Genomic DNA, 8378 nt, shown 5'->3' on the forward strand with positions numbered 1-8378 from the left:
GGAGGGAGCTGGGCTTGAGTCAGCATTGCTGGTACCCCACTCACCTAATAGGGTTCAGATGTCCCTGTAGGAGGACCCTGGGCGGGATGGGCCACAGGGTCAGGAGCTGAGACGGGTGGGGAGGGGTCAGCCAGAGTGTACGTGCTTCTTGCTAAGGGGGTCGTGTTTGGGTTCTCCAGGGAGCAGACCCGGAGACACTCCTGGGTGGGGGATGTTTATTAGGGAGTGGTCCAGCAGCGACCCTATGGAAGGGAGGGAAGGGGGCAGGGTGGGCAGAGAGAAGGCTGGATGTGCTGCAGCCTAAACCGATCCCCAGGGCCCGTCAGAGCTGGCCAGGCCCTAATGCCTGGGCCTCCACCAGCCACTGGATGGATGTGCCATTGGAAGGGTGACTCTCTGTGGCTGTCTCTGGGGCTGACAGCAGCTAGGCAACAGACCCTTCCTTTGTGGGGCATCTGAGTAGCATCACCATGTCCACCACAGAAAGACCCAGGTAGAGCTCTCTGCATGAAGTGGGGGGAAGGGGGGGACTGGCCCCAGAGAAGCCACCACAGGCCCAGGCGAGAGGCAGCCTGTCATGATGGAGGTGCGATTATGGCCAGTGTCGGCCAAGAGGGCTCCATGGAGAGCAGGAGGAGCTTTGCACTCCCGCCTCGTTCCATCCTCCCTTATCCTGACCCTGGAGAAGTGAAGACAGAATCTACAGAGGGGTGAGGGGAGAAGCTTTGAAAGGCCTGGAGATCAGAATTTTCTAAGAGATTTGACTGAACTTTTAGATCCCTGGAAGACTAGGATAAGTCAAAATGGGACCTCTTCTTTTTTAAAATTTTTTGGCTGCGCTGGGTTTTCACCACTGCTCGTGAGTTTTCTCTAGTTGTGTTGAGAGGGGGCTGCTCATTAATCTCGGTGTGCAGGCTCCTTACTGCGGCGGCTTCTCGTTTCAGAGAACAGGCTCCTGGTGCACAGGCTTCAGTAGTTGTGGGGCACAGGCATGGGGGATCTTCCTGGACCAGGGGTCAAACCCATGTCCCCCCCATTGGCAGGTGGATTCCTAACTACTGGGCCACCAGGGCTGTCCCCAAGTGAGACTTATTCTTATAATTAAAAGAAGGCCATGGAATTTTCCTGAGATGAGGGTTTAGGTCTGTATAGAAAAGGAGATCTGACATAGTTAAGGCGAGGCAGTGATGGGAGAAATATAAAGTTGTATCCCGAGAGTCCAAGTTCAGCCTGTTTCCTGAATTGGCCCTCACGGAGGGACTGCACAGAGCTGGCAGTGTCCTTGGTGGAGCATGGCAGGTGAGTGGGCCTGTGCTCTTTGCTTCTCGCATCTGAGAGGCTCTGGAGCCCTGGCGGTGACCCAGTTTTCTGCCTCGACTGAGCGACATGCGCTCTGATTATAGGGGTGTGAAGGCCCTAAATGACTGTGAAGAACTTTTCAATCAGACAGAAAATAGGTGAGAAATGCATTTCCAAGAATGCTCCAATTATCCCAGTCACAACAGGACAAAATCTTGTGCTTTGCCTGCTCCCAGGGATGTGTCTCACGGTCCCCATGGTTTTCTCCCAGAGGCCATGTGTGCTCTGCTCTCAAGGCTGAGGGCAGGAGAGGATCCTTGGAAGCACAGATTTTATTTTTTCAGGCTCCAAAATCACTGTGGACAGTGACTGCAGCCACGAAATTAAAAGACGCTTGCTTCTTGGAAGGAAAACTATGACAAAACTAGACAGCATATTAAAAAGCAGAGACATCACTTTCTGACAAAGTCCTGTATAGTTAAAGCTGTGGTTTTCTCCAGTAGTCATGTACGGATGTGAGACTTGGGCCATAAAGAAGGCTGAGTGCCGAAGAATTGAAGCTTTTGAACTGTGGTTCTGGAGAAGACTCTTGAGAGTCCCTTGGACAGCAAGGAGATCAAACCAGTCAATCCTAAAGGAAATCAGTCCTGAATATTCATTGGAGGAACTGATGCTGAAGCTCCAATACTTTGGCCACTTGATGTGAAGAGCCGAACCACTGGAAAATATCCTGATGCTGGGAAAGGTTGAGGGCAGGAGGAGAAGGGGGTGACAGAGGATGAGATGGTTGGATGGCATCACTGACTCAATGGACATGAATTTGAGCAAGCTCTGGGAGACAGTGAAGGACAGAGGAGCTCGCATGCTACAGTCCACGGGGTCACAAAAAGTCGGACACAATTGAGCAACTGAACAACAATAACTTGCGATAGCTGAGGCTCTTCTTCCCTTCAGAGGCCCAGGTGCTTGGCCCAGGAAGGCAGCCCTGTCGGTATTGCAGAGGCAGGGCCCACCTGCCTGTCCTGCTAGACACTCACTATGGCAGCTCTGGTGCTTCTCAGCCCTTTTCAACCCAGAGAGCAAGTTTGCCTTGTAAATCTCTCTTGAACATGTCCTGCCCTGCGGTCCTGCCTCTGCTCTCCGTCCTTCTCTCACTTCCCATCTCATCTCCAGGGGAGAACCTGTTTCCGGCTTCTCCCAGCTTCTGGCGGCTGCAGGCAGTCCTTGGCTGGTGGCTGTCTGGCTCCAGTTTCTGTTGCTGTGGTCACATGGCCTCATCCTCCTCTGTAGTCATGTCTCCTGCGGCCTCTGTTTCTTAAGGGTTCATGTGATCTCATAGGGTCCACCCCGATCATCCAGGATAATCTCCCTATTTTTTTTTTTTAAAGATCCTTTAACGTAATCACATCTGCAAAGACCCGGTTTCTGAATAAGATGACACGTTCAGATTCCAGGGTTAGGATCAGCTGTCTCTGGGGGCCGTTATTCAACCTGCTACAGCACCCCCCGCCCAACTTCCCTCACATTATGCTCTAAACTGTTGGTAGTTTACTGCACAGACTGTCATCTCTGCCCTCTAGCGTTTGTCCATGCGTTCATCCTCTCTGCGGAAAAGGTCCCCCATCGCCCCTGATTCCCCACACTTGTCTCCTAATGGCCACTCTTTTATTTATTTATTTGGCTGCACTGGATCTTGTTACAGCAGGCGAGATATTTAGTTGCAGCATGTGGGATCTAGTTCCCTGACCAGAGGTCAGACCTGGGCCCCCTGCATTGGGAGCTGGAGTCCTAGCCACTGGACCACCAAGGAAGTTCTCTAATGCTTAATCTTGTTTTGAGCTCAGGTTCACCTCCTGTAGGAAGTGTTCTGTGATACCTCTTCTCATCACCACTACCATCACACACACACACACACACACACACACACACACACACACACACACACACACACACACACACTCCCCTGTCTGTGGTAGGACCAGGGAGATTACAATGGACTTTTTCTGAATTTATCTCCCCTGCTAGCCTCAAAGCTGTTGAGGGGCAGCCACTAGGCTCTAGACTTATTTTATCTGAGCATGGAAACATTTTCAAGGAAGGAAGGATGGAAGAAAGACTCCTGGAAAATAGACTTCTGAATCATTTGGCTTTCAAATTTAATTTTTGTCTGCACATTTGTAACAATCTGGCTTAATCTACATTTGAGTGGATTTAAGGGAGGAGGAGGTTGAGTGGTTGGCTCCTACAGAGCATTTTCTGATTAAAATCACGGGGAAGAGAGCTTTGGGAATAGTGATGATAATCCTGGCAGCGAGATGGGCTTGCGTCTGCATCCGCCACTGTCCTCTGCCAGGACCCCGTAGACTGGGGCCCGAGGAGCACTGTGGGAAGAGCGCAAGGGTCAAGCGTGTACACAGCTGTCTGGGCGGACGCACGTAACTGCCCCATGCAGGTGGAATAACTGAGGGTCAGACTGATGCTGAGCCAGGGTTCCAGCCAGGGCTGGCTGTCTCCAAAGCCCCAGCCCTCTCGACTGCAAGCAGGCTGACAGGACGGGGCAGCCGGGAGCCCTGGGGAGAAACCCACGGCAAGAAGAGCCAAGGGCGTTTCCGGGGCAGCCAGTAGGTCTGTGTCGAAGCCCTGAGGCTTCCCTCTACCCAGTGTGGGATAGTGCATCGGATCCCAGGCTGTCCTCCCCGCCATGGAGGAGCCGTGGGCTCCCGGGTGCCATATCCCATCCATTAACTGCCTCTTGGTCCCGGGCGAAACTGAGGTCCATCTGGGGGAGGGGATGTGGCTGACAGCCTGCTGAGTCGGTACTCCAGCTGGGTTGAGACAAGTGTCCTGCCAGCCAGGGCCCCCTGTGACACCACACTGCTCCTCAGCTGACATTTGCTTTGGGTCCAAGGGGATTATGCAAATCGGAGGTGGTTAAGCTGCCTCAGGGTGCTATGGAAACGGGGTGCTGAGCTCCATCTGCCCCCACCTTCCAGTCAAGCAGTAATGACACTGCTTTTCTGATTTTCTGGCCAGACTTGTTAGGCTGAATTGCAGGGCGTGTGCACAATTTAATTTGAATTAGGGCAGGCAGAGGGGAGAAACCAGATTGATTACCAGAACAAATTGCAGAGCCAGGTCAGAAGACCTCCCCCAAATACCGGGCCAGCCACAGGGTGGGGGGTGTTACGGGTCTGAGTGTGTCAAAATGTCTATTAAAAAATGTGATCTGCACACTTCAGGTAATTGACATAGAGCCTGACTCTGCAATTTCTACATGTTTCTTATAAATCAGTTCTTTATTTCTATTTTATTTTAATCAGTTAATTATTTAATCTGAATAAGCAACAACGTGGATGGTTGAACCTTGAACAACACAGGTTTGATCTTCGAGGGTCCACTTATACGTGGATTTTTTTTTCCACTAAATCTGTTTAGTACTACGATGTCCAAGGTTGAATCTGTGGATATGGAACAGTGGATCCAGAGGGTCATTGTGATGTTTTGTGTGGATCTGCAAGTGCATGGAAGGTGGGTGCCCCTAGGCCTGGTGTTGTTCAAGGTCAGCTGTACATGACACCTTCTTCTGAAGGTGGAAAAGGTAAAAAGTCTTCCTGTTTCCCAGTCACACCGTTTCTCTCCCTGGAGAGAATGTTATTATTTGGAGTATCTCTTTCCAGATAACTCAATGCATACACATTTATGTATACAAATCCTGCCCTTTTCTACACAATGCATGACTGTCCTCCACGTACTCTCCTGCCCGTCCCACCCACAACCTCTGTTTTTTCACTTAGCAAATACATCTTGGCTTGTTTCAGGGCTAACATGCTGTTATATGGACGGACTGTAATTTCTTTAGCCCTCTGTTGATGGGCATTTAGGTTCCAATCTCCTTCCATCACGTCACAGTGCGTCAGTGAGCATGTATCTCTGCCTACACGCGCCCACATGAAAGGCCATCTCAGGGGCACTGTCCGCTACGGTAGCCAATGGCCTCAAGTATTTATTGGGTCGGCAAAAAGTGTGTTCTGCTCTTTCTATGGCATGTCACGTAAAAAACCCCAAATGAAGTTTTTGGCCAACCTGATACATTCCAATTAATTTGAATTGAATAAAACTGAACTCTCAGCTCCTCGCACACGGTCAAGCTGGCCACACTGAAAGTGATGGCAAGTCCTGGGGGTGCTGTGCAGGCCCCGTGGCCCCAGGGCACAGCCGTGAGCTGGGACGATACTGCTCCACTGACGGAAATACCTCAATGCGAACTGTGAGTTCATGCACAGAGGAGCACTGACATATACACACTACCACGTGTAAAACAGAGAGCTAGCGGAAAGCTGCTGTTTAACACAGCGGGCTAAACGCCCTGCTCCGTGATGGCCTAGAAGGGCAGGTTGGAGGTGGGGCTCTAGAAGGAGGGGATGTATGTACACATGGGGCTGATTCACGATACTGTGCAGCAGGAATGAATACAACATTGTAAAGCAATTATATTAAAAAAACAAAACCAAAAAAGCAATGGGCGTATCCAGAGTAGGAAAAAGAAAGAACAAAGGAGGCCAGGGGGAAGGCATACATGTACTTTTTAAAAACGTACATGTCAGAGTCAGCTTGCAGGCAAGGGTGACTGGAAAACGGTTGCTCCTAAAGTGCCCGGTTATATTCTGCCAGCATCCAGGTACCTGAGTTTTGTTGTTATTCAGTCACTCAGTTGTGTCTGACTCTTTGCGACCCCATGGACTGCAGCACACCAGGCTTCCCTGACCTTCACCATTTCCTGGAATTGCTCAAACTCATGTCCATCCCGTTGGTGATGCTATCCAACCATCTCATCCTCTGTTGCCCCCTTCTCCTCCTGTCCTCAATCTTTCCCAGCATCAGGGTCTTTTCCAATGAGTTGGCTCTTCCCATCAGGTGGCCAAAGTGTTGGAGCTTCAGCTTCAGCATCGGTCCTTCCAGTGAATATTCAGGGCTGATTTCCTCTTGGATTGCCTGGTTTGATTACTTGAGTGTTCAACAGGCTTATTTTGATGGTGACGGTACAGCTAAGTGTCAGTGACAGACACTGACTGAAAGAAGGGAAAACACTGCATCTATGTGAAAGAAATTACATTTGCCTTTTTGCCTGCAGAGGAGAGGAGAAGCGAGGGGAGAGGGGAGGAGAGGCTTTCCTCATGCAGCCAGGCCCAGGCCACCGGCTTTGAGCTGCAGACGCACTCATAGCAGTAACCGGAGGCCCTGCTGCCAGGAAACAAGTGTGTCACATGTGCTGATGCCAACACTCTGCTTGTGCAAACACTCAGGGCCCAGGGCCGGGCTCTGTCTTCTTTTCCCAGGGGAAGTGCAAGCACATGGCCACCTGTGTCTCAGGCCTGGCAGGCCGGCTTCAGAGAAGGGCTTGTGCCAGCGGGGACAAGGCAGCCTGGCATTTTGGGTGAACAATAAAGCCTTAAGTGGTCAGTGAAGATGCCTTAGTGCCCCTTCAGGAGGAGCCACTCTCTGAGGCCAAGACCCAATGATTAAAAGGTGATACAGTCTAAGAGGGGCTTCCCAGATGGTGCTAGTGGTAAAGAACCAATTTACCAATGTAGGAGACATAAGAGATCTGGGTTTGACCCCTGGGTCGGGAAGATCCCCTGGAGGAGGGCATGGGAACCCACTCCACTATTCTTGCCTGGAGAATCCCCACGGACAGAGGAGCCTGGCGGGCTACAGTCCACAGGGTCGCACAGAATCGGACACGACTGAACACATGCACAGCCTAAGAGAGCACAAATTCACTGGCTTCTTAGAGCCTGGACCCAGCAGGGCCCTGGGGCTCCCAGCAGTAAAGCTGTGTTGTCTTCCAGGGCACCCTGACAATAGCACCACCCCAGCTGGCCCCTACGCCTCCTCTGTTTCTGGTCTGAGACCAGTGATCCTTTAGGTCCCCAGAATGCTACTTGTAGGCACTCTTAGTATCATCCTTTTCAAAGCCCTCTTGGGAATAACACTTCCTAAAACTACAGAGCTGAGGATTTCACTTCTGGAATGATGAGCACCTGTGCTTCCTCTTCTCCACATGCCCCTCTGGATCTGTTCCACAAGCCCTCCTTGGGAGGCATGCCCTCCAAGGATGGACCAGAAGCTCCCCTGTGTTCTGGTTCTCGTTGGATTCAGCCCTTGGGGATGTTGGATGGTCAGAGGCTGGAGCAGTCAGGGTGTTTCTTCACTCTGCCTCTGTGGGGCCGAAGTCTTGGCAGAGGATGCGTTCCTGTGTCTGGAGTTTTGGCCAGGATCTGGGGCCTGGTCCTTCTTCTGCCCCTGCTGGTCCTAAAGGGCTCCAATGTGCTTATCCCCTGACCCTGCCCGCACTTCTGTAAAGTGAAATTGTTAGTTGCTCAGTTGTGTCTGACTCTCTGTGAACCCGTAGACTGCAGCCCACCCCCTCCTCTGTTCATGGAATTCTCCAGGCAAGAATACTGCAGTGGATTGTCATTTTCTTCTCCAGGATATCTTCCTGACCCAGGGACTGAACCCAGGTCAATCTGAGACACCAGGAAGACCCTCTTTTGAACCATCTGCTTCTTGCTCTGATTAACTGCTCCAGGCCCTCATGAGCCCTGTGTTTTTTAAGCATCATGTTTACATGCAGTTTTATGGTGAAAAGGTGTTAACCCCCTTCTGGCAGTGGCTTTAACACCAGAAGCCTTCAGTTGGGTTCCTTTGGTCGTTGGTCACAAGTTATCCTTCATAGGTCCCGCTCAGGATGGAAGAGAAGGCAGCAGGGAGACATGTTCCTCCTAAATTCACATCTAGATCAAGGTCCTTCTCCTTTCTCTAGCCTGTACAGCACAGCAGCTTTCCTATTTGAGAGGGCGTTTGTGGACTTACTACACGGAGCTCAGGCAAATCGCAGCACTTGGCTGGCTGAGCCCACGTGGAGCCCGTCAGCAGTCAGCAGGCCCTTCCTGCAGACTTGCCTCTGAGGGTCGTGCACCTTTTCATCTCCTGTGATGCTTTCATCCTTGGTCCTCTGTCTGAGGAAAAGGGAGGGGTCTCTCCAGCTGGGCTCCTGGGACCCCCACCTGTGGCTTCTG

This window comes from Cervus canadensis, chromosome 17 (genome assembly GCF_019320065.1).
Source record: "Cervus canadensis isolate Bull #8, Minnesota chromosome 17, ASM1932006v1, whole genome shotgun sequence".
In the NCBI taxonomy this organism is placed as follows: Eukaryota; Metazoa; Chordata; class Mammalia; order Artiodactyla; family Cervidae; genus Cervus; species Cervus canadensis.